We start from the raw sequence: 26,761 nt of genomic DNA, 5'->3' as shown, positions 1-26,761 counted from the left end.
AACTCAATGTCACACTTCCTTCCCATATTTCACTGGTAATGGAATTTTATCTCTTAGAGCAGGGATCGGCAACCTTAAACACTCAAAGAGCCACAAAGGTCCTAACTGGAAGCCCTTGTTCAATTCTGGAACCAACAGGAAGTCCGGTTCCCACATCATAGTCTCCTCCTAGTGTGATGTCCTTTTTCCTCTGCCAACTAGAAGTCTGTTCCCCCACCATAGAGTCTCCTCCTAGCATGGCATCCTTTTTCCTCTGCCAACTGGAAGTTGGTTCCCCCACCAGAGAGTCTCCTCCTAGCGTGGCATCTTTTTTCCTCTCTTGACTAGAAGTCCAGTTCCCCCACCATAGAATCTCCTCCTAGCATGGCATCCTTTTTCCTCTGCCAACTGGAAGTTGGTTCCCCCACCAGAGAGTCTCCTCCTAGCGTGGCATCCTTTTTCCTCTCTTTACTAGAAGTCCAGTTCCCCCACCATAGAGTGTCCTCCTAGCGCAGCATCCTTTTTCCTCTATTTGTCCTTACTAAAAGCCCTATCAATTGTGGATCCAACCAGCAACAGGGAGCCACAGCAGAGGGATGAAAGAGCCACATGCGGCTCCAGAGCCGCAGGTTGCTGACTCTTGTCCTAGAGGAAATTTCATTATTATTGAGAAAGTTTTCTTAAAGTAGAAGTTCATTGACCCGATGAAACATTATGCTGTACTGGAATTACTTTAAACGGAACACACTGTCAGGCCTGCCTCTGTTCAAAACCCAAGAAAGAAAACCCCTGACTCCACTGAAGTAGAGAACTTTTACTGAGTTTGAAATGATAACGGCGAAAGGAAAGCAAGATCTGATCCAAAAGTTGCGAAAGTTACATATTGAAAGTTTCCCCAAATCCGTCCCCCCAGGGACCCAGGCTGAATGTCCAATCCACGTCCCACATAGTGTCATGCGGAGCACATTTTCTGGTGCTTTTGTCCATCTGGAGTTCTAGGACGGTTGGCCTTGACTGGGTGTAAACAACTCCATTCAGCAGCACAGTACTTCTTGAGAGCAAACCTCCCTTTTAGTTCACATGGGCCTTCATCACAGCAGCTCACATCCCTAACCCCAATGCCATGCCCCCCCCTCCCCGTTACTATGGCAGCGGATAGCAAGCATGCATCAAAGGGAAAGCCCATGCTGGAGATCTGGCTGACATACACACTCATCCGCAAAAAACATGCTGCCTTTTCCCTTGTTTCTTTCCCTTGTTTCTTTCATCTTTTCGAAACTAGCTATACAGCAAGTAATATATTAGAATTCGTTGTAACACCTTGGGGCTGTTTAGAATCAATTTGTCACTGAATGAGATAAATCCTAGTTAAAAAGAAAGAAAGAAATAAAAATGAGAAAAATATTAGCATTTTTCTTTGGCTCAGCTATTCAACTATTGAGACAGAAAAACGGTATGAAGAATTAACAGAAGCCTGAAAATTAACAAATTATATATATTAGAAATAATCAGAACACTTTGGGGCTGTTTAGAATCAATATGATATTCATGAATGACTGATTAATCTTATTGTAAAGAAAGAAGTGGGGGGAGGGGGGAAAGGGAAAATACCAGCATCTTTCTTTGGGCCAAATTCAATTACAGGTGGTTATCGACTTATAACCATTTGCTTAGTGATTGGTCAACGTTACAGTGGCACTGGAAAAAGTGATTTACAACTGCTATTTGCACTTATAACCACTGCTGCATCCCCACAGTCATGTAATCAAAATTTGGATGCTTGGCAAGTGGCATATATTTAAGACAGCTACAGGGTCCTGCACATCATTTGCAACTTCCCAGCTGGCTTCCCAGCAAAGTCAATGGGGGAAGCCAGATTTGCTTAACAACTGTGTAATTAAGATAACAACTTTGGGTGATTTGCTTAACAACCGTGGCAAAAAAAGGTTGTGAAATTGGGTGTGACTCACTTAACAACTGCCTTGCTTAACAACAAAAATTCTGGTTTCAGTTGTGGTCATAAGTCAAGGACTACCTGTACTGAAGCAGAAAAAAAAGATATGATGAGAAATTAACAGAAACCTGCAGATCAATAAAATCAACATGGCAAGGAACACAGCATCCTTAGTTGCTTCCACCTGATGCGATGGTTCCTAACTCTGAAGCAGCCCCAAGGGTCAGTTTGTATCCATCACAAAACCTTTTATCTAATGATCATTGCAAAAAAGGAATCTTTGTTTTAAGAGGCTCAGTTCAAACATTCAGCTGTGAGTTTTCCAAGTCTTAAGAATTGGAATGATGATAAGTCAAACACTGCCGATGTTTGAATTTCAACTCACAGAGAAATGCAATCTCTGGCTCATTAACCATAGGTTGCCACCTTTATTTTTTTCTTGTCTAATGAACTAGCTGTTGGACAGACTCTACTTCTATTAAGAATTCTGAATAAAAGAGATTAATGCGTATAGGAATTAAGGATGGAGGGTGAGTATGTGTGTAAGGTAGATGCAAGAGCCGTGGTGGTGCAGTGGTTAAAATGCAATATTGCAGACTGACGCTGCTCACTGCCAGGAATTTGATCCTGACTGACTCTAGGTTGACTCAGTATTCCATCCGAGGACCCAGATTGATGGGGACTGATTCTGTAAACCATTTAGAGAGTGCTGTAAACACTATGAAGCAATATGTTTGTATAAGTCTAATTGTTATTGCTATGCATTGAGAGTCATCTGTGGCAGAGCAGAATGATGGGTCTTTAAAGCCCAGGGTAGCATACATATATGGGCATGGGGGAGCCATTAGTCTAAATCACAAGACCAAAAAAAAGTTTACCTCTCTCCATTTTAAGGCAGCATTTATCACTTTTGACGAATTTTAAGGTGTGTGGAGGTCAACTCTGAATTCCCCAACCATCACGTTGACTTCCCTATGCTGATTGGGGAATTCTGGGAGTCCACCCCTCTTAAGCAGCCAAGGTTGTTAAACACTGGTTTCAGGGAAATCCAACAAGCTGCCTGACAGAAGAAGGATACATATATGGTTACTTACCAAAAAAAAAAAAATGCAAGATTTTTATTATCTGTTAATATCCTATAGGGATAGCTCAGGCAGTAGAGAAGCCTGTTATTAGAACCCAGAGCCTGCAATTACTGCAGGTTTGAGCCCGGCCCAAGGTTGACTCAGCCTTCCACCCTTTATAAGGTAGGTAAAATGAGGACCCAGATTGTTGGGGGGGCAATAAGTTGACTCTGTAAAAAATATACAAATAGAATGAGACTATTGCCTTATACATTGTAAGCCGCCCTGAGTCTTCGGAGAAGGGCGGGGTATAAATGTAAACAAAAACAAAAAAATTATTGTCTACCCTTCCTAAGGTGAAGGGGACTAATTATTATCTAAAGAAGCACAACTCATAAAGGCATCAAGAAGATAAAGAATGAATGAAATCCATCAGAGGCACAACAAAGCACCTTTAGAGTGGCTTTAGAGTGTTTTTTAAAAGGAGCCCAGTCAGCCTAACAAAAATGGCAGGAATTATTTAATAAAGACATACTGGTAGACTTGTATGCGCTGGGAGATCCTTGGCTGGAGCTAGCTGATAAATCATCAGTGGGATGGCTCATTTCTGTTTATTAATTCAACCCTGGGGCGTGGTGGAGTAACTTAAGTGGCACTGCCATCAAAACCATCCATGCTGTCGTAGGACGCTGCTGGGCTTTGATTAATGTTGCAGGCCACTACACTATGACTCTGACCGAATGTCGGGAAGTGTAAAGCTTTAAGGGATCATAAAAAAATATGGACCTGAATTTCATAAGATGTTGAGTAGATAACTTACCCTTCTTGAAAAATCTGAAGCTAACCTATCAGGTGGGTGGTTTTTCCCATGGTTTCCATCTGTGTAGCCAGCTGGGAGATACTATAGATACTAAGTCAGAGATTTCATATTATCTCTTACATTGAGAGAGAGAGATATATAATCTTCCACTCTTATTTTTATATATTAACTCAAGCCAGCGAACATATCCAACACACACCTTCCTCCTATTTTCCCTGCAACATCAACCTTGTGAGATGAGTTGGGCTGAGAGATACTGGCCCAAAGTCACTCAGCTGGATTTCATGAGTATGATCTCCAACCATTTAGAGAATGCATCGACAACCACTAGGAAAGTTTGGCCATGGAAAGGGCCAGCAAAATCAATGTGGATTCTTGACCAGGGCCCTTGGGGCTTTTCCCATTCCTGACTGGGGCCGTTGGGGTAGGGGTCTGGACTCTTGGCAAGCTTGGCATTTCCCTACCCTCTCAGCAATCTCTGAGTCCATGGTGGCCACCACACATAGCTTCTTGCTAACCCCTTCATCCTTACGATCCTGGGTGACCCTCGTGGAGGAGGTCCAGTACCTTTCCCTTAATTTATCGGGATTACCACACGATCACCCCATAACAGGCACCCCCTTGAGCCGAGAGCTCATCCGTTTTTAACAAATTCCTAAAGCGTTCGCCCGGTAGCACCCTCTTTGTACCCAACCGGTACAGTCCTTAACATAATGTCGGTATGATGCCGAGCCACTTCCTTAGATGTGACTGGGCCAGAGTCAAGAGTCAATAAGCAGGATGGCGTCCCGGGTGGGGTCTTGATCGCCCCTGGTAGTGGGCATCTGCTTAGCGTCTGCATGCCCCACTTCTTTTCCTGGTCGATGCTGCAGCTTGTAGAATAGCGGCTAAAATAGTCCATCGGGTCAAGCGTGGCGAAAGTGCCACAGGCGTTGGGCGGTCGCCAGCCAGTATCCTAACAGCGGTCTGTGGTCAGTCACGATTTCAAAATCCGCCCAAAAACATATTCGTGGAATTTTTCACCCCTGACACAATGGCTAGTGCTTCTTTATCTAATTGGCTGTAGTTCCTCTCTGGGGAGGACATCGTTCTAGAGTAAAAGCTATAGGGGCTTCTGTGCCGTTTGGAGTCTATGGCTGAGTACAGCCCCACCCCATAAGGAGGCATATAAACCAGCACTAGGGGTAATGAGTTATGATATTGGATGAGCAGGCTATCACTTGAGAGCAGGTTTTTACTGCTTCAAAGCCCTATTTTCGACTTTCCCCAAGACCAAACAGTATTTTTCCTAAAAGCCTATGCAGCGGTTCAGCAAGTCGCTTTGTTTTTAAAAAGACCGCGTAAAATTCACTAGCCCCAGGAATGCCTGTAGCTCTGTTTTATTTTGGGCGCTGGAGCCTTTCTGATTGCCTTGACCTTGCTCTCAGTGGGGTGAATTCCTTTCTTGTCTATCCGGTAGCCCAAGAATTGACGGATTCGACCCCTATCTGGCATTTGTTTACCTTGACTTTTAATCCGGCTGTCCGGAAAATGCCCAGAACCTTTCTCAACGCTCCCCAATTCCTCTATGTTTCTCCCTGAAATCAAGACATCATCAGTAGGGAACTACCCTGGGAGCCCTTGCAGTAGTCGTTCCATTAGGTTTTGGAACAGCCCTGGTGCCACACTCACCCCAAATGCAATCGGGTGCACTTGAAGGCCCCCTGTGTGCGTACAATCGTTTGGGCTTGGCTGTTTGGCGTCTCTGGGCAGTTGTTGGTAGGCTTGGGCCAAGTCTAACTTTGCAAAGACTTGCCCTTGCCCCAAAGTGCAGCAAGTGTTGCACCACGGGAACCGGGCGCGCTTTTCTGTAAGGCTTTGTTAAGCGTCGCCTTGTAGTCAGCGCAAATTCTAATTGACCCGTCTGGTTTTATTGGGGTGACGATTGGCGTCTCCCACTTTGCGTGATCGACTGGCACCAAAATCCCTGATTTATGAGCTTATCTAGCTCCTTATCAATTTTGGTTTTAGGGCAAAGGGACTCTCCTCGCCTTAAGCCTAATGGGGCTACCTGGGGTCTAAGTTGAAGGAAATAGGGGTCCCCTTGTACTTGCCCAGGCAGTCCTTGAAGACATCTTGAACTCGTTAAAGAGAATGTCTTTCAGGTTACAGTCACTTCTGTAGATGCCAGTCACTCCCATGCCCAGGGCACGAAACCAGTCTAGTCCCAACAGACTGGGCAGGGTCCTTCGGCGATCGTGATGGGCAGGGTCTTCTTGTGTGGTCCGTACTCGACTCGGACGGAGGTGGTCCCTCGAACAGGGATGCGATTCCCTGGTAGTCGTGGACTCGTAGCCGTTGTGCTTGCAGGTGGCGCTTGCGACTGACGGCAGTGACTTCGCCAAAGTGTCCCAGGACATGATGGTGATCGCTGATCCGTGTCTACTTCGAGCCGGCACCGTACTCCCTCTATTTTGGTTTGGTGAAGATCTTCTTCTCCACTTTGGTCGGTGTGACCTATGACCACAGTTGTTTGGTTGAATCCGCGCCTTTTTGTTTGAGCCAATCGCGGGTCGCCTTGCGATTCCAGCGCTCTGATTGGCGATTTGAATTTTCGGCGGGAAGGTTGGGCGCTCGACAAACTTGAGCTAGGTGCCCTTTCTTCCCACACCGCCGACATGTCGCGTCCTTAAACTTGCAGCGTTGGCGCTGGTGTTGACCCCCGCAGCTTCCGCATTTGTCTCGGTCCCCTTTGTCGCGTTTCTCGGTTCGGCAGACCCCTTCCTCATCTTCACCGTCGGACTCGGTCTGAACCTCCTTCTCCTGCACCGGGGTTGGCTTTGCGCTGCCTTTGGTGGGACAGGCTTTGCAGTGTCTCCGCCGCTTGGGTGGACATTTCATGTGCTCTGGCCGTCCAGGCGTTGGCCAGCGTTAGGTTGCTCTTTGCTAGCAGCCGCCGCCGCAAACGGATGTCTCGGACCCCTCGGATGAGTTGCTCGAGGAGCACCTCGTCTAGGTCGCGGTATCCGCAGTCCTTGGACGCTTTCCTGAGGGCGGCCATGTAGTCACCGATGGACTCGCCCTCCATCTGCCTTCGCTCTCCGAATTCAAACCGCCGCACGTATTTGGACGGCGTTGGTGCGAAGTGGTTCTTTAGTAAAGTCTGTAGAGTTGGCCACGACACCGATTGTAACGGCGTTGGCTCTGCCAGGGCTTCCGCGATATCGATGACCTCCGGACCACAGTGGCTTAAGAAATAAGCCCTTTTGCGGTTATCTGGAACTCCTTGCAGTTCGTTAGCTTCTAGAAAGCTTTCGAAACGGGTCATATACGTTCCCCATTTCTCTTTAGCCGGGTCAAACGGTGCGGGCGGAGTGTAACTGGCCATCTCCGTTTTTCTGCCCTGTGTTGCTGGGTTCGGGTCTATCGTGCTTCAGCTCGGTTCTGGTTCTCCTTAGCCTCGAGATCCCACCTTCGTCGCCAGTGTTAAGTTCTGGAAGTAACGAGGCTGGAGACCAGGGTAGTGACAACAGCTCTTTAATATAGGGTGAACCCAGCAACTGGCTCGGGGAAAAACCTCTCCTTTTATACAGTTCTACTGGCGGCTTCGTCCAATCAGCAACGTGCTGATTTCCCGCCCAAATATTTAAAGGTATATACAAGAATACATAACACTAAGTCAGAGATTTCATATTATCTATTACATTGAGAGAGAGAGAGATATAATCTTCCACTCTTATTTTTATATATTAACTCAAGCCAGCGAACATATCCAACACACACCTTCCTCCTATTTTCCCTGCAACATCAACCTTGTGAGATGAGTTGGGCTGAGAGATACTGGCCCAAAGTCACTCAGCTGGATTTCATGGCTAAGGTGGGACTAGAACTCACAGTCTCCCATTTTCTAGTGATTAAAGTGCCTGGTCCAGGGGTAAAATGCCAGATCGGCCAATCTGGTAGCAATGGCAGCAGGTGGTCATCTAGTCCAACCAGTGGTGGGATTTATGTAATTTAACAACCGGTTCTCTGCCCTAATGATTTCTTCCAACAACCAGTTTGCCAAACTGCTCAGAAAGTTAACAACCGGTTCTCCCGAAGTGGTGCGAACTGGCTGAATCCCACCACTGAGTCCAACCCTGCTCCAGCAGGACATTGTTAGTGAATTTCTGTCTTTTTATCCCCCATTCACTTGGTTACATAGCCATGCCCACCCATTCACATGACCACCACCACCAAGCCACGCTCGCCAAGCCACATCCACAGAACCAGCAGGAAAGAAATTTAGATTTCACCACTGGCCTGGTCCCTTAACCACTAGATGGAACTGGTTCTACTGGTTTTGTTTGGTTGCAGATGAAGACAGTATCTTCTTACCAGTTTGATTCAGAGGAATGCTGCAAATGGATTTGACCTATAGGACAGGGTGTTTGCCACAGCTCTTATAAAAACACAGAAAGGAACATCTACAAGATTGGCAATGCTGCATATTCTCACAAAAAGCCATTCATGCAATTGTTTATAATTAACTGTTGGAAGCATTGTTGGATTTTAATTAATTGGCGACCAATGGGAGCGTGACACTTTGATGTCTGAAGTAGCCGCTTCCCTGCTAATTAGCAGAAGACAAATCCACTGAGAATCACTTTGAGCCTGGCTTTTGCAGAGAAACCTCTTGGTGCATTGTGATCTCAGATCTGAGGTAACCCTTAGGGGCTTTGTCTTGGATAATCATTCCAAAATCTATCAGCCAGAGCCAGGAATAATATGTTCTGAAGCCCACAAAACTATATTAGAAGTGAACTGAACACTTGACTGAATTTTTATGCAAAATTCTGTTCTTCCATTCAGTAGGACAAAAGATTACCACTAAAATGAATTTAAGGCTTATTGTTTATATCAGGGGTCCCCAACCTTGGCAACTTTAAGACTTGTGACTTTAATTCCCAGCCAGCTTTGCTGGCTGAGGAACTCTGGGAGTTGAAGTCCACAAGTCTTAAATGGAAGGTTGAGACCCCTGGTCTATATAGACATGAACAAGGAATTTACTTAATAGAACGATGGACTGGTGTTGCTTTTTTCTGGAAGGTTTTTCAGCTTTTTAGTCAACCTCTCAGCTTGGTACTCCCAGAGCCTCCCATCCAAGCACTAATCATATCCGATCCTGCTTAGCTTCTAAATCCAACGTTATCAATTGTATATATCTGTCTGGTTTTTTCTCTCTCTCTCTCCTACAGGGGAGGATGTGTTTTGTTATATTTGCTTTGGGGAAACAATGTTATTTCAAATCTGCCACCCAAGAACCTTGCTTTTCTTTTTCCTATAATAATCTTGCTATTTGGGCCACCAACGTCGTTCAGAAACAGCCTTTTTTGATGGCTAAGGCAGCAGCGGCTGTGGAGTCAATGAAATATTTAAGATGCAAATTAAAGGCTTGAATATTATCATCTGTGGCCTTCATTTCAAAAAGAGAAGACAACAATTTGTTTCAGGTTCTACAAGTAAATACAGTTCAATTGCTTGCGCATCCAAGCATTCAAGTATCTCATCTGTACTCTTTCAAATATAAATATTTTTAAAAACCTCTTTGGCCAAAGAGGTTGTAAAAAATGCTTTTAAAGGGTTAAAACAAGGCTCTGATGATCCCAGATGAGCTGCCTGATCATCAGAGGCTTTTTTTTTTAACTTTTAAAAGCATTTTTTAAAAGGTTAAAAAAGTTGAAGCCTGCTAGGCAAAAAATGGGGGTGTGGGGTTTGTGTGTGTGTGAGAGAGAGAGATGGAAAAGGAGAAGAAGGAAGGACTACAAACCTGGCACTAGATACAGCTTCAGAGGATAATCCAGGGCTGGAAGGGACCTGGAGGTCATCTAGTCCAACCAGTGGTGGGATTTATGTAATTTAACAACCAGTTCTCTGCCCTAATGATTTCTTCCAACAACCAGTTGCTCAGAAAGTTAACAACCAGTTCTCCCGAAATGGTGCGAACTGGCTGAATCCCACCACTGAGTCCAACCCTGCTCCAGCAGGACATTGTTAGTGAATTTCTGTCTTTTGATCCCCCATTCACATGGTTACATAGCCATGCCCACCCATTCATATGACCACCACCACCAAGCCACGCTCGCCAAGCCACATCCACAGAACCAGCAGGAAAGAAATTTAGATTTCACCACTGGCCTGGTCCCTTAACCACTAGATGGAACTGGTTCTACTGGTTTTGTTTGGTTGCAGATGAAGACAGTATCTTCTTACCAGTTTGATTCAGAGGAATGCTGCAAATGGATTTGACCTATAGGACAGGGTGTTTGCCACAGCTCTTATAAAAACACAGAAAGGAACATCTACAAGATTGGCAATGCTGCATATTCTCACCAAAAGCCATTCATGCAATTGTTTATAATTAACTGTTGGAAGCACTGTTGGATTTTAATTAATTGGCGACCAATGGGAGCGTGACACTTTGGTGTCTGAAGTAGCCGCTTCCCTGCTAATTAGCAGAAGACAAATCCACTGAGAATCACTTTGAGCCTGGCTTTTGCAGAGAAACCTCTTGGTACATTGTGATCTCAGATCTGAGGTAACCCTTAGGGGCTTTGTCTTGGATAATCATTCCAAAATCTATCAGCCAGAGCCAGGAATAATATGTTCTGAAGCCCACAAAACTATATTAGAAGTGAACTGAACACTTGACTGAATTTTTATGCAAAATTCTGTTCTTCCATTCAGTAGGACAAAAGGTTACCACTAAAATGAATTTAAGGCTTATTGTTTATATCAGGGGTCCCCAACCTTGGCAACTTTAAGACTTGTGACTTTAATTCCCAGCCAGCTTTGCTGGCTGAGGAACTCTGGGAGTTGAAGTCCACAAGTCTTAAATGGCCAAGGTTGGAGACCCCTGGTCTATATAGACATGAACAAGGAATTTACTTAATAGAACGATGGACTGGTGTTGCTTTTTTCTGGAATGTTTTTCAGCTTTTTAGTCAACCTCTCAGCTTGGTACTCCCAGAGCCTCCCATCCAAGCACTAATCATATCCGATCCTGCTTAGCTTCTAAATCCAACGTTATCAATTGTATATATCTGTCTGGTGTTTTTTTTTTCTCTCTCTCTCTCCCCTACAGGGGGAGGATGTGTTTTGTTATATTTGCTTTGGGGAAACAATGTTATTTCAAATCTGCCACCCAAGAACCTTGCTTTTCTTTTTCCTATAATAATCTTGCTATTTGGGCCACCAACGTCGTTCAGAAACAGCCTTTTTTGATGGCTAAGGCAGCAGCGGCTGTGGAGTCAATGAAATATTTAAGATGCAAATTAAAGGCTTGAATATTATCATCTGTGGCCTTCATTTCAAAAAGAGAAGACAACAATTTGTTTCAGGTTCTACAAGTAAATACAGTTCAATTGCTTGCGCATCCAAGCATTCAAGTATCTCATCTGTACTCTTTCAAATATAAATATTTTTTTAAAAAACAACAATAGCAAAAGATAATAAGTTCTAGTAATGCAAAAACATTTCAAATGTTCAGAACAAACCCATTAAAAATATCTGAGTGCTAAGCCAGTGAGTTATCCCTAAACTGTCTGACTTTTAAAAATTCTATCTGCCTTTTCCAGACTGATACTGAAATACAAAATATTGGCAGACAACTCAAGGACACATCAAACTTTAAGACTTAAGCCATAGATCTATAGCTGCCCAAAGATTAAAATCTTAAATCTCATCCTCCTCTCCATGCATTGTAAGTTACTCATTTTGGGATGGGAGAAGTAGTTGACCCTTGTGCATTGTTCCTGCATCAGACCAGATTAGTCTTAAGTCTCTTACTTCTTATCTGGCTTGATTAAGACCTTGTAAATACAATGTCCCATAATACAGTACAACTTTGCTTCATTCACTGAGGTCCCCAGGGTGTTTTTCCAAAAGATAACTGGACTTTCTTGGTGGGGGTTTTTCCCTTGAAAACATTTCATTTCTCATCCAAGAAGATTCTTCAGCCCAGCTTCTTGCATGAGAAGCAAAACGTTTTCAAGGAAAAAACCCAAAGAAGCTCAGTTGCCTTTTGCAACATCACCTTTGGGACAAACATGACCTGGACGATTGAGAATCTCCACGGATGATCATTCACTGATGTTCTCATTCAGCATGTTCTCTGCTCTGGGTGGCATGTAATCTTTTTTAGGTTCAAAGTCTAAAACCATTTTTTTGACTGGAAGCTGCATCCCAACAAGTAAACAGGGTCAAGGGGGAAAAAAAATTAAACTTAAATAGGATTACTTCCCAATACTTAATCATTTCCCCCTTCTATTGCAATAATTGCTACAATTAGGCAACAACTTCATTCCCAAAGCTGTGAAGCGGGAGGCAACTGCAGTAGAAGTTTTTGAAGAGGAGAGCAGATGAGGAATAGTGTCACCAAGTGCTCTTTGTATTAAAAACAAAAACAAAACTGTTCGCACTAAGAAAGAATGCAGTCTAACCTGATATGCTAATGCAGGAAGAATTAATTTTGTCACCTACAAAAACATTAAGTTGCTATTCCCTGCCTACGCTTTAAGGTCCAGGAACAGTTTTACTTTTTTCTCTTGAGGTATCTATAAATAAACTCCTTACAGTGAAATTTAAGGGGAAACGGGTTCCAACTAAAATACACAGTAAATATTTGACTTGATAAATCTTGGCCTAGAACTCTATAAAGTTGAGTTTTATGGATTGTGCTCAAAGCCACAGTTTACTTAATTACAAGCTTTTGTTTCATACAATGCACTCTGACATAAACCAGCTGCAGAGAGTGTATGGAAAGAGGAGATTCTGGAAAAAATAAATGAACACTTCAGCCGGGTTTTGTTTTTTTTACCATAAGGGTGTTAACCTTATTAACAGAAATTTGAAAACACCCTGAGTATATAAAAGAAGGCAATGTGGAGACTGGGGAAGAAAACTTTGGGGAAATTGGAAGATAGGTTTTGGATCAACAGTTGCAAATACAAACATCTTATTCCTCCCTGAAATTCTTTAAGGTTTAGGACAGGGGTCCCAAACTTGGCAGCTTTAAAACTTGTGGACTTCAACTCTCAGAATGAGAATTCTGGGAACTGAAGGCCACAAGTCTTAAAAGCTGCCAAGTTTGAAGACCTCTGATTTAGGAGGATATGAAGTACAGCAAGTCCTGGCAAGCCTACTCACATGAGTACTTCACCCATTATTTTAAATAAGTAAATAGACAAAGGTTTACATTGAAATACAGTAATTGAATATTAGTCCATGCAACAAATATTCACCATGCTTGGAAATTTGTTTCAAGAACAATTATAGGTTAGTGTGTGTTGTGTGTGTGTGATTTTACCTGTATTCTGGTAGCAGTAGGAAGGGGTACAACTAACAAACATGACTGCTGTTTATAAAGTATATACATAATTAAACTGAACTGAATACTATATTTGGCCAAATGTGATTAGACACACAAAGAATATGTCTTTGGTACAAGAGCACTCAGTATACATGCAAAGCAACAGAATAATAGCAGTAAAAGGGGGAATGAAGATAATAAGGATAAATTATAATGCTACAGCCACACTACATGCGTTAATAGACATTAGGCAGCACTGAGATAATTGTTCGGCAGAGTGATGGCAGGAGGGAAAAACCAGTCCCTGTGTTTAGTTCTTTTGGCATACAATGCCTTACAGCGCCATCCTGAGGGAAGGAGTTGAAATAGTTTATGTCCAGGACGTGAGGGGTCTGCAGATATCTTTTCAGCCCTGTTGACCCATGCAATATAAAGTGTATAACATGCCATTTGCCCTCCCAAAATCCAGCTGTTGTCCAACTTAGCTGTCTCCTGGTAATTGGGAGGGGAAGGCTAACAGCTGAAAGATGGAACAAGGTAAACATGAGTATTTGTACACATATATACAAACATGGGGCGCGGTAGCTCAGTGGCTAAGACGCTAAGCTTGTCGATCAAAAGTTCAGCAGTTCAAATCCCTAGTGCCGCATAATAGAGTAAGCTCCCATTACTTGTCCCAACTTCTGCCAACCTAGCAGTTCAAAAATACGGAAAAAATGCAAGTAGAAAAAATAGGGACCACCTTTGGTGGGAAAGTAACAGCATTCCGTGCACCTTTGGCATTTAGTCATGGTGGCCACATGACCACGGAGAAGTTTTCGGACAGTGCTGGCTCTTTGGCTTTGAAGCGGAGATGAGCACCGCCCCCTAGAGTCAGGAACGACTAGCATATATGTGCAAGGGGAACCTTTACCTTATACTATCATTTGGATGAAGTAAGAGTGCCATCTTGGAGACATCAAACAGCGTTGGTGCACACTGCATACAGAGTGCAAATTTTGGCAGTATGTCAATTATTTGGGTTTTGTCCCCCAAATATTATCTCTTAATACAGAGGTACAGATTTTACTTTCCTTAGAAGAGAGCTGGTTTTGCACTATTTTTTAGGAAAATGTTGTTCTAGTCTTTAAAATATATTGTGTTTTATTATGCCAGCCCTTTTTCTTTTTTTGGACTTCTGCTTTGTACAGTCCATGGCTAAATTGCTTTGTGCTGAAATAATTCAGGGTTATAAGGAGTCATTCACCTTCTGTACCAAATAAAACAGTAGAAGAGGATGAAAACGATAAAGGGATATATTTTTGGCCTCTTGTTCACATTGTTTTTGATTAACACTGAAAAACACTTAGGCTGTTCTGGGTCTCTGTCTTTTAGACTTTAAGAGTCTACATATTAATCAGCTTCAACTTAGCAAATTAAACAGGCAAAGTGGGTGGACATGGAAAAGTTGTTTTTCCTGTCTTGACTCTCAATATTATGGCTAATAATATGCTGAAACGTGGAAGAAATTATGCAGGAAGCCGATTATGTGAGAAAAGGACAATTATTTGTTCTTCAGCTGAGAAGAAATCAAGTGACAGGCATGTATCAACCTGCCCTAGATACTTAAGATGAATGCAACAACAAAGGTTGTATGTTTCTGAGACCACGAGGCTCATTTTGCAATGCTATCTTCTTGCAAAATTCTATCAAATAACTTTGACAATAAATCTGATTGCGATTAAGGAAGAGACCCTTAGTAGCCACAACTGCTAATTATGGCATTGTAGTCAGCTCATCTTAATCATGGCTTGATATGCTATCCAAATATCCTGAAGCAGCTGTTAGTTGCCAAGGAAAATGGAGTGGGGCACTGGAAAGATTGCATTGTTGTTTCTGCTTCTGGGTGGATACAGGAGGATTTATTGGAATGAAGACAAATAGACTGAATGAAGAAATAGCCTTCCCTTCACCAAGTGAGCTACCACAGATGCCTAAAAAAGCCAATACATCTGAAAAACAATTGCTGACCAATGCAAAGATTTTGGATTATTTTGCCTTAGAAACAGGAGGCAAGAGTTCCTACCATGATGATCAACTTTATCATCTATTGGACTAGTACAGCAATTAATATTATTTGATGTTAATTAAGTTATAGTGTGTCATGCCCATGCACTCTGATGTATTTTCTCCGCTAAGTTGTTGAGGGAGAGTGGCCAAAACAGTGGGTGGCAGACTGTAAGATTTCTATTGATGTTGGATCTGCCTCAATCTTTAGAATAGAATAGAATTTTTTATTGGCCAAGTGTGATTGGACACACAAGGAATTTGTCTTGGTGCATACGCTCTCAGTGTACATAAAAGAAAAGATATGCTCATAAGGTACAACACTTAATTATAGTCATAGAGTACAAATAAGCAATCAAATCATATTAGGAAACAGTCAATATAAATCGTAAGGATACAAGCAACAAAGTTATAGTCATACAGTCATAAGTGGAAGGAAATGGGTGATGGGAACGATGAGATCTCAGAATTAAGGCCATCATAAAAGAACTATTTTTGGTCATTGCTTGTCTTGTTATTTTAGATTCTTTTTCAGCTTGTAGACTTTGAAGATGTGCAGAGATGGGGAAGAGATGGAGGTCATTGTTTGTTTATCCAACTGTTGACCTTCCTAGCTTATTCAATATGTCAAGACTAGTCTTGCAGTTTAAAAGAGAGATAAATATTTATTACATTTATATGCTGTCATTCTCACTATCTGGTATCCAATATTTCTTTGTGAGAGGAATTACCTCTCCCTCCTTAAAGGAAGAAATAATAACCTTTACAGAAGAAATCAACTCTCAGCCCAGGAAATCTATATGGGCCAGTCTCAAATATTCTGTTACTAAGGAATGTGATCAAGAAAGTCGTGTCCCCCAATTCCCAGATGCACTTCAGTGGTCTTGATCTTTACACATTCAGACTTACAGCTGGGATATGATATTGAAACTGCTTGGGTCACCTCAATGGATAAGGAAATCATACCTGATGGAGGGAAAGTGGTTCTATTAGTTCTCCTAAACTTTAAGGTCATCACTAATATGGTATCCTTCTGAATTGTGTGGGAAGATTGAGCCACGGATGGGACTATTTTAAAGTAGTTTCAGTCTTCCGTCTGGTCATAGCCAGATAATGGTGATGGGGGAACACTGATATATGGTAATCAAAAGTTTCCATCTTGTTTCCTATGGTATTCAACATATAAATGAACCTGCTAGGAGAGGTTCTCTAGAACAGGGGTCACCAACCTTTCAGACCTCAGGGATCACTCAATTCATAATTTTAAATCCCATGGACCACTAATATGATCTGCCTAATGACTGGTTGAGTTGGCGTGGCTAGGTGGTCATATGACTGGGTGGGCATGGCCAACTCAGTGTCACTCATGTTGAGGGGTGCCTCGCTGGCCTCTAATTGACCCTCCCCTGTCAGCCACTCCTCACCTCCCTGCCCAAGCTCCTTAGGGCCCCAACAGGAAGCAGTTGTTGGAGCTAAGCAGCCACCATGAAAAGAGTTGGCAAAACAGCTGGCTCAGTTCAAATTGGATCTGACCAAGAAAGAAGCACAACAGAAGCACCTCACTCAGGACTACTAGCATAGGCTTTCCAAGCAGAGGGAAGACCTGTAGAAGTGCAGGGCCAGGACCAGCGCCTGGAGGCTCAGTGGGTTGAGATGGTCAGCCAGTTCCAGGCCATGAGGCAGTCCCACTGGAACAAGGCCCTCCGGCTCTTCACCACCAACAGCACTTCCCTCCAGCCTTCGCCCAAAGCCCTGCACCAGGAGGCTGAAGCAGACCCCAAGTTAGAATTTTTCCAGCCTTCCGACCCAGAACCAAAGACCCCAAAGGGGGAGACTCTCCGCAGCAACACAAATATTCATGGCATGTATCTGGCCCAGGGGCTGTAGTTTGAGGACCCTTGATATAGTGCAATATAAAAAATACAAATAATTTTTCTGCGGGACACCACAATTTTCTTGCGGACCACCAGTTGGTAACCACTGCTCGAGAATGTTAAAATCAACATCCTGATCACCTCTCATTATTCCTTATTTAATTTTATGGAAGCAGCTGTTATATACTGTAGTTTAGAATGAGAGAGAACAAGCCAAAATTAAGTACATACATGGTGACAATGCTGCTTCTGATAGGAAACTGATGTTGTGGAACTGTCAAATCCCACACCCACACACCTAAACAGGCTTTTAGTCTGGGAATGTGCCATCCATATCCATTCTTGATAGTAGTCCATGCATTTTCACTGTGCAAGGCACTCTGCACGGTTCTACCATTACAGCTGGTGGAAAACAGCTCAGCTGGTAATTGGTACAAAGTATACAGATTACATTACTGCCAGTACTGAGTAGTCTTTGCTAGTTGACAGGTGCTTACCAAATACAATTTAAGGTGCTCGTGCTGACCTTTATAAAAGCTTAAAATAACTTTGGAAATACACTGTTGCTTATCATTATTCTAATGGTTTTACTTCTTTTTTGTTGGCCAGGCAGCTACTTAAAAAGGAGCCCAAATAAAAACAAAAACAAAACTGGAAACCTTACAACTTTGATTGTACATGCATGCAATCACATGTTTTTAGAAGTTTTGCAAGAGATGAACTATTGCCTGGTTTTGGTATCTGGTGGCTACTTTTTTAGTGACATGTAGTAACTGCTTTCACCCATCTTAGAGGTGGATCTTAGTGAAAATGTTGGGATCTGCAACCCCAATGCAATTAACACAGGTTCCTTGGTGTTACACTGGGAAGAACAAACCTGCACAGCTGTATCTTCCTTCTCTTTTTAAAATTACACTGCTGTACTAAACCCGCTTATATGGGTACCCTTCTGTCTGCCACAAATTGGACTACAATGCCCAGACTCTATGGAGGGTGTGAGGCGGACGGTTTCTGTAATGGAATAATTTTAAATATCTTACAATACGGGCAGTCCTCAATTTACGACCATAACTGAGTCCAAAATTTATGTTGTTCAATGAGACATTTGTCAAGTGAGTTTTGCACCATTTTACAATCTTTCTAGCCACAGCCGTTCAGTGAATCATTGCAGCTGTTCAGTTAGGTAACCTTGTTATATGCACCAAGACAAGTTCCTTGTGTGACCAAACACACTTGGTCAATAAAAAAATCTATTCTATTCTATTTTATTAAGTGAATCCGGCTTCCCCATTGACTATGCTTGTCAGAAGGTCGCAAAAAAAGCTGTTCGCATGAGGCTGGGGACCCCGCAACAGTCAACAAATACAAAGCCGTCGGCAAGGATCCAAATTTTGATCTCATGACCCCAGGGTCATGCTGCAACGGTCCTAAGTGTGAAAAATGCACATAAGCCCCTTTTTACAGCGCCGAACAGTCACTAAATGGACTGTTGTAAGTAGAGGACTGCCTGTAAAAAGAGCCACTATTATACTTCTCAAATTCAGGAGTTAAAACTCTAAAAGCCTGCTTCTGCTTCAGCTTCAATCGCAATAATACAAGAGCAAACAATAGATTTAAACTTAATGTCAACCGCTTCAAACTTGATTGCAGAAAATATGATTTCTGTAACAGAGTTGTTAACGCTTGGAACTCATTACCAGACTCCATAGTCTCTATTCAAAATTCCAAAATCTTCAACCAAAAACTGTCTACTATTGACCTCAACCCATTCCTAAAAGGACTATAAGGGACGCGCATAAGAGCACAAAAGTGCCTACCGTTCCTGTTCTATTGTTCCCTTCATTATATCAAATTAACATAGCTGATGCATACTTTATTTATATATACATATTTTTTCTTTCGGGATGTGTCGTTTTTATTTATGACAATGTTTGTGTATTCTGCTGTGACAAAAATAAATAAATAAATAAAAGATGTACAGAACACACAACAGCACAGAAAAGTCCTCTCTTCCAACGCGTTGAGCTGCTGCTTTTCGCTCCCCCCCCCCACATCCCGGTCCTTTCATCTTGGGTAACCACAGATCATCGTGGATTCGTGGTTACCCGTGGCTGCGTGTGTCCCCGTGCTCCGCTCCTCGCCACGTCGCGGGTCAGATGACCTTCTCTGTCCCAAGCGAAACCTGGGACTTTTTTGCTTGGCGCGTCCTGTGTCACCGTTTCAGCGCCTCAGGCGAAAGCCTTTCCTGCAAAAATAAAAAAAAAAGGAAGAGCCTCCGTCCTTTCTCAGGGAACCTCTCCGCGCATGCGTCAGTTGCCGGCGCAGCCGGGGAGAGCAACGACACCGGGTTAACTTTCACCTACTTTTGCCTCGGCTCGCTTGACAAAGAGAGGTAACTCGCGTTCAAACGCCGCCGCCCGCACTGCGCCTGCGCGGCGCCGTCTCCATTCTTCTCCCACCACTACCGCTGCCCCTCCCCCGCGAAACAATTCTATTGTCGAAAAAGCAACCGGGAGTCACAAGGGATGCCTGTAATGTTCTGTACTTCGCAACGTCCTCCCACCCGCGCGGCGTTTAGATCTGGACCGCTGACAAAAACGACTATTTAAATTAATTAAAACAACCCCGAGGGCTTCGACGTGTTCTTGCCTCTTGCAGCTAAAAGCCACGTTTTGTTGTTTTTCTGCGGACGGTTCGCCGACTCGCCTCGGTTCAACGTCTTGCAATGCTGCTACCCACGATCGTGGCGTGAAGCTCTGGGCAAAGTGAGCTGGTGTGCTCGACATATGGCGGTTGTAAAACGGGAGGACCATCTTTTGGCAGTCTAGCCGATTGTTAAGAACCCAGCCTTTGGTTTCTTTCCAGGCCCGTTTCTGGGAAACAGGGATGAAAGCATGCTATTGTTCTCCTGGGCTGCTTGGGCAATAAAATGCCAGATTAGGAATATTTTTAGACTGAGCTATTCCAGCTCTTTCTCTGTTTTCTTAACTCCTCCCTCCCAAATCAACTTTGGTCCCTTCCAAATAAATTGGCCTACAACCCCTAGAATTCAAAACACAAACACACACACACACTCATTGACTTGGGGTTGGCTATTAAGAGGGAAACCTTGGTGCTCCTGGATTTGGTTGAACTTCATCTCCCTGGCTCCTCAGCAGTGCCAATAAATGAAGGATCCTGGGAATTGCAGTTCAGCGGCATCAAGAAGTCCACAGCCTCTTCCCTTACATCTCAAGATTACAAGCGCTACCTCTCCATCCTCCTCTTTTTTCCATTTATTTTTCTAAATAACCCTGTAGCCCCTAACGGAGATGACTTCATTGGCAATTGGATGCTCCCCCATCCTACCCACCTTTCATTTTGGGGGCCTTTTTCTAAACAAGGGCCGTCTAACTTCGGCAAGTGAATCTGGCTTCCCCATTGACTTGGCTTGTCAGAAGGTCTTGTTGGAAGAAATATCCATCTGGGTTCAGTTCCAAGTGGGGACAAAGACACTGGAAACATGGAGGCTGCTTGGAAAGATGGTTTAATGGTGGTCAGGATCACATGGCTTGAGATCCTGAACAGAAAAAGCTGAGATCCTGTGTGCTCCCTGGTTTTATGATTTTTCTGAGCTTTGACCTTTCTGGGGCACAGGAAGAGTATCCTGATTGGTTGTCAGACTCCCAGGGGGTGGGGGTCTTAGCTAGCCTTGCTGGCTGTCTCTCAAGCTTGCTTGAGCCTTGCCATGTGGTGAGTTTCAGTTGTATTGTGTTGCAAATCATGGGGGGATTGAGTGAGCTTGGTTGAAGCCTTAATTGCCCATTGACAAAGGTGGGGAGAATGAGTGAGCTTAGCTGAGGCTTTTAATGGCCCATTGACAAAGGTGGGGGGGTCAGGAAGTTGCAGGGAGCTCCTTTGTCTTTAAAATATGTTTCTCCATTTCTCATCCAGGAAGGTATAATATTCTGCTTTTTAAAATATTTTCTAAAATATTTCATTCTTCTAGGAGGGGGGTGGGTGCTAAATTCCTACAATCCCTACTTTTTTTTTTTTCAAAACGTGAGTTTTGAAACATGCTCTTGGCAAAAATTAAAATTGATCAAATCAGTGGGTGCTTTTAATTTTCCTGATGCAAAGGAAGCCATTGATAGAGACAACAGAAAAAAAGATTCCTTCAGTGGCTCCCAAAAGCTTTCAACCATGAAGGTCTAGCAGCCAGGGGAAAAGTTCTGGTAAGAATTTTACAGTATCCAATTTTCTATGCCAATTAATTTCAGCTGTTAGATATCACTTTCTGAGAGCTTCCAGTCAGGTCAAGCAAGCACACATCCCAAAATTTTCACAGCCATGGTTTTCCTTTAAATTACAGGCTGCCCATTTCCAAGGGTTGGTTACTAAACCTGCCCTAGCTCTTACTTTAGTCTATCCAAGATTTTTTTCCAGTCCAAATTGAGGTTAATCAGTGTGCAATCCAGGCTTTTTCCTTTTTTTTTTTTTTTTAAAAAAATTACACACAATGAGCCCTGGGACTTCTACTCATGAGACCACCAGTGCAACATATCTTGCTTTACTGGGCAACTGGGCAGCATCATTTGTGAGTCATAGTCAGGGCTTGGGTTTTGGATATCACTTTTTCTGCTATCTCTTCAAGAGAGGAATTGCCTGAGGGGGATGCCTCCCCATGGAATTAGCAGGGAGATCTGATTCCTTGGGCTTTTAGTGCCACAGAGCAAAAATCAACCTAAAAGTCTTGTGTGGAGGTAAGTGAAGGGAATAGTTTCAGTCTAATTCTGAATGGTGTGTCTCTCTGTGTGTGCCTGTGTATGCAGCTACCTTTACAATTCAGGCAATACAAACAATACAAACATGCTGGACAAATTTCCCTACCATTAGACAGAAATCTAAGGTGTTCAGAACTTGCTGTGGTAGCCACTCAAATACAATCCTTACATGAGTACTTTAGACTGATTACAATGTAAATGAGACAAGACAGAAAACCTTACAATGAATTTTCCACCCTCCCCCATAGTCTTTCCAGTTGTCTTCTGGGAATTGAAAAGAGTCTTTTAGTCTTTACTTGTACATCTCAGGGTCCTTTCTTTCATATCTTTTGGGTGGCATGCTTGTTGGTCAGTCAGGTTTGGAAAGGTCTGCTCCACTCTGGTTGCTGTGAGGACTTTCAGTGGGGGCTGGATTCAAACTCAATTCCTGGCTCCAACAAATGGAAGGTCTCCTCTGGAGGCAGCATCTGGAACCATGTGCTCTGCTTCCACAGTTGCAGAGTCATCTTTTCAGGGCTGAAAGACATTAGAACAGGATCTCCTCCCCACTTTTGTGGGTAATCTTCTCAGGAAAGGCATTGTAACAGGATTAAAAGGTGGGGGGGGGGTAGATATCTTGCAGGCAGAGTTTGAAAAGAAACAACACATCAATATTGCAGTTACTAAAAGGTAATGCAGTTTCAACAAAATGCAGTTTCAACAACTGATGAGAAAGAAAAAACTGGATTCACATGCTTCAGGAACAGGTAAAATCATTTAAACACACAGTAAATGCAAGACTGAATTTTTTTTTCTCTTGTAAGTGAACTTAAAATGTTTCCTTATAAACTTGTCTTGTAAGTGAACTTAAAATGTTTTCTTATAAACTTGAGTTGTTACTTTAAGATAAAGAGGAGGAGAAAAAAGCAGAAATGAAAAGTTATGTACCCTATTCCCGGTGGCCACACGAAAATAGGGCAAAGGCTTTCTTTCTTTCTTTTCTCTCTCTCTCTTTTCCCTATTTTATTGGTTCAACCTTTTGTTTTTCTTTGTCCCTAACAATTTAAAATACTTGTCTCTAGAGATCAGATACATTTTACAGTTACAATTACTTCAAGGGCCCACAAAGACAGACACACACATAAAAAAACAAGGAGGACAAAGAGAGGAAAACAAAACTCTGAGATTTACACACACACTGATCATTCCCGCCATAAATCTCAGTTAAATTAGGGAAGGCACAAATCTTAACAGACAGACCTCGTGGTACCATAGAAGACAGAAAGAGACAAACAAACAAACAAACAAAAACCCAAACATTCCTATTTATATATTTCCTTTTCTTTTAAGTACCTTTATTTAGCCAAATTTGTTTCCTATTCTCATCTTTATTACACAATTTCCTCAATTTCTTTTCCGCATACCAGGTAAAACTGGCAGCCTCCGGGCATCCAGGGCCCCAAGCAGGTTTTCCAGGATTTCCTCCACCCTCGAGCTACTGCTTCCCATGTTTCCCTCTCCGATGTGAGGTTTTATTTTTCACTTTGGCCTAGCCGGGTGGATCCTCCTACAATTTTCAGAAAAAAAAGTTCTGGGAAGGACTTCGACTCCCTTCTGTCGAAGTATGGGCACCTTCCTGTTAAGGGAGCTTCCAGTTTGGATCAAAAAAAGGTGATCCCAGAGGACCTACTGCCCTGCCAGTAGGTACGAGCACCTCTTCAACACTGCTTCCTGCTTCCTTTTTAGCATACCAGGCAGTACTGGCAGCCTCCGGGCATCCAGGGCCCCAAGCAGATCTCCTGCTTCCTTTTTTTTCTCCTTTTTTCTTTTTTTACTCTCTTAATTGCTTCATTCACACTTACTTTCCTCTCGCTCGGCTTCCGTTCCCAATAAACACAAAGTTCCACGTTTGGCTTCCCCCCCTTGCTTTCTCTATCCTACGGTCACGGCTCGGTGGAGCTAGCAGTAGGCAGAGGTGCGGCTAGAGGTTGCTCAAAGAGGTGGAATCAGACTGTTTCCTCAGGTGGAATCCCACACACACACTTCTTCCTTCCCTAACAGAAGGTCCTGTGCTCTGGCAAAACCCCCATGCTCTCCAGACTTTTGGTCTTTCTGCGGTTAGGAAATGCACAGAGGATGCAAGATCCAGCTATGATTGGGAGAAGGGCTCTCTCATTCACACACATGCAGGCATACACATATTTCCCATGCTTTTCCATGCTTAAAATTAAAATTTAGAGGTACTCACCTTCTTTCCAAGCAGTCTTTGAGCTCAACACTCAAAACCCTTTAAAACCTAGTTCCAAATGGCCAAGGTCCAGGAAAACTTACCCACAGACTCAATGGGTCTGCTGCTAGCAAGGAGGCTTACCTGGGCCAGGTCCATTGGTTAGGTTAGCTTGGAGTCCCATCTGGGTGCCAATTGTTGGAAGAAATATCCATCTGGGTTCAGTTCCAAGTGGGGACAAAGACACTGGAAACATGGAGGCTGCTTGGAAAGATGGTTTAATGGTGGTCAGGATCACATGGCTTGAGTTCCTGAACAGAAAAGGGCTGAGATCCTGTGTGCTCCTGGTTTTATGATTTTCTGAGCTTTGACCTTTCTGGGGCACAGGAAGAGTATCCTGATTGGTTGTCAGACTCCCAGGGGGTGGGGGTCTTAGCTAGCCTTGCTGGCTGTCTCTCAAGCTTGCTTGAGCCTTGCCATGTGGTGAGTTTCAGTTGTATTGTGTTGCAAATCATGGGGGGATTGAGTGAGCTTGGTTGAAGCCTTAATTGCCCATTGACAAAGGTGGGGAGAATGAGTGAGCTTAGCTGAGGCTTTTAATGGCCCATTGACAAAGGTGGGGGGGAGTCAGGAAGTTGCAGGGAGCTCCTTTGTCTTTAAAATATGTTTCTCCATTTCTCATCCAGGAAGGTATAATATTCTGCTTTTTAAAATATTTCCTAGAATATTTCATTCTTCTAGGAGAGGGGTGGGTGCTAAATTCCTACAGTCTCCAACGGGGATCCCCATGAACCCCAGGACATGACAACCGTCATAAATATGAATCAGCCAAGCATTTGAATTTTGATCACATGATCATTGGGATGCTGCAATGGTCATAAGTGTGAAAAACAGTACAGCACTTTTTTCAGTTGTAACTTTGAACGGTTGCTAAATGAACTATTGTAACTCAAGTACTACCTATATTGGTTTTAGGGATTTTTTTTTTTTAAAAGATGGGTGGCTATGATATGGAACTGCAAAGCTGCTTTTGCCCACCTGCTTCAGTTGAAACAGCCTGGTGAACTGATGATGTGGCGAGAGGAAGGACCAGAAGTTGGGACAACTCCAAGTTCAGCATTGTTGCTGGAGTGGTTCCTGCTGGGTTGTAGCTGAGTTGGAAATTAATCAGCTCAGCTGCTAAAGCTGTAACACAAGGATAACATGAAAACATACAGATGCAGGCCTGGTCTCAGATGGGCACAAAGTAATAGCGTAGATGCAATTTCTAAGACTTTATTGTCAAGGACATTAGCATCCAACCTTCTCTGTAGGCTACTGCTGTTAAGACATGCCTTGCTGCAAAGAACCCACAATGATTTGTAGTGTTAACATCAAGGAGACAAAACTCGGAGGGTGGGGGAGCAATAGTGATAATCTAGCAGAAAGTTCGCCTTGGACTGCAAGGCGAACAAACAAGTCAGTTCTAGAGGAGATCAACCCTGACTGCTCTTTAGAAGGCCAGATCCTGAAGATGAAACTCAAATACTTTGGCCACCTAATGAGAAAGAAGGACTCACTGGAGAAGAGCCTAATGCTGGGAAAGATTGAGGGCAAAAGAAGAAGGGGACGACAGAGAATGAGGTGGCTGGATGGAAATCACTGAAGCAGTAGGCATGAGTTTAAATGGACTCCGGAGGATAGTGGAGGACAGGAAGGCCTGGAGGAACGTTGTCCATGAGGTCGCGATGGGTCGGACACAACTTGCAACTAACAACAACAGACAACAAGCAGAATGAAACCACCATCAAAAGCAATAGCCTGTATTTTTCTAAAGATGAATTGGAAGGCTGCATTCAATAAAATAAAAGTAAGAGCTATCAATCTTAGTAGTCACTATTGAAAAGGTGATGGCTCCATGGCCAACCTACTCACATTTTTTGCTGGCAGGAAAATACAAGGGGGATTTGTATGAGAGATGCCAATATGTATAACTTTCTTCTGCTTCTCTGCAGCCATCAACTGGTTTTATTTTTGTTCTGTAAACTGCTGATAAACAGAAAAGGGGTCAGGCTTTTAAAAAAATTTCCCTCTGGTTAAATAGGGATCCAAAACCTTCTGTTGCATCCACTTTGAAATATTTAGAATGGTAATTTAATAATTTTTGGTGCAGGAGTAAACTAGTACGATTTTCCCCCCATCTCCATTCAGAAGCAAGAACCACTGAATTCAGTGGGGCTTGTTTCAATGCCTTTTGGGTTATAACCTTGTGATAAGGTATTAAAGGGTGACAGGAACTTCATAAATCACAATAGCCTTAGGAGTTAATAAAAGAAAAATTAATACAATAAGATTTATAAAACATAATTTAAGCCTTTTTAACTATTTAAGCAACATTACTAAAAGCACCCTTAAAACATATTGCTTCTGATCTCTTAGTATGTTTTGTTATTTCCTTAAATGAAATATGTGATCAGTTATAGAATAAGTCCTTTACCTTTCGTAGTTGTGTAAAATCAGGGCTCTTTACAGATTCTGTTTTTAGAAAATCCCTATCAGAAAAGTTTCCCTATTACTATTCTTTCTTAAATTCAGGATTAAAATGGTTGGAAATTAATGAATGAAAATAAAATGTAACTATTAAAGAAATAAGAATGCTACAGTATCCTCCTTTGAACTGGGAGTCTCCTTCCAAATATTCCTTTGATCAGTCATTGTGGTTTAGACCTACTTTTGCACAGGCTTGTT

The 26,761-nt window shown here is 42.9% G+C and overlaps 1 long non-coding RNA gene across 1 annotated transcript; it reads right to left on the bottom strand.

Annotated features, from left to right (window-relative positions):
* Positions 1–19,125: 19,125 nt before the first annotated feature.
* On the bottom strand, positions 19,126–26,050 carry LOC131192595 (uncharacterized). Its single transcript, XR_009153759.1, has 3 exons — positions 25,949–26,050; positions 25,073–25,219; positions 19,126–19,938 (listed from the first exon to the last, which is right to left on the bottom strand). It is a non-coding gene; the product is annotated as an uncharacterized LOC131192595 (long non-coding RNA).
* Positions 26,051–26,761: the final 711 nt, after the last annotated feature.

The sequence above is a fragment of the Ahaetulla prasina genome, chromosome 2 (assembly GCF_028640845.1).
Source record: "Ahaetulla prasina isolate Xishuangbanna chromosome 2, ASM2864084v1, whole genome shotgun sequence".
NCBI classification, from domain to species: Eukaryota; Metazoa; Chordata; class Lepidosauria; order Squamata; family Colubridae; genus Ahaetulla; species Ahaetulla prasina.
This window is presented reverse-complemented; position numbering and strand designations above follow the sequence as displayed.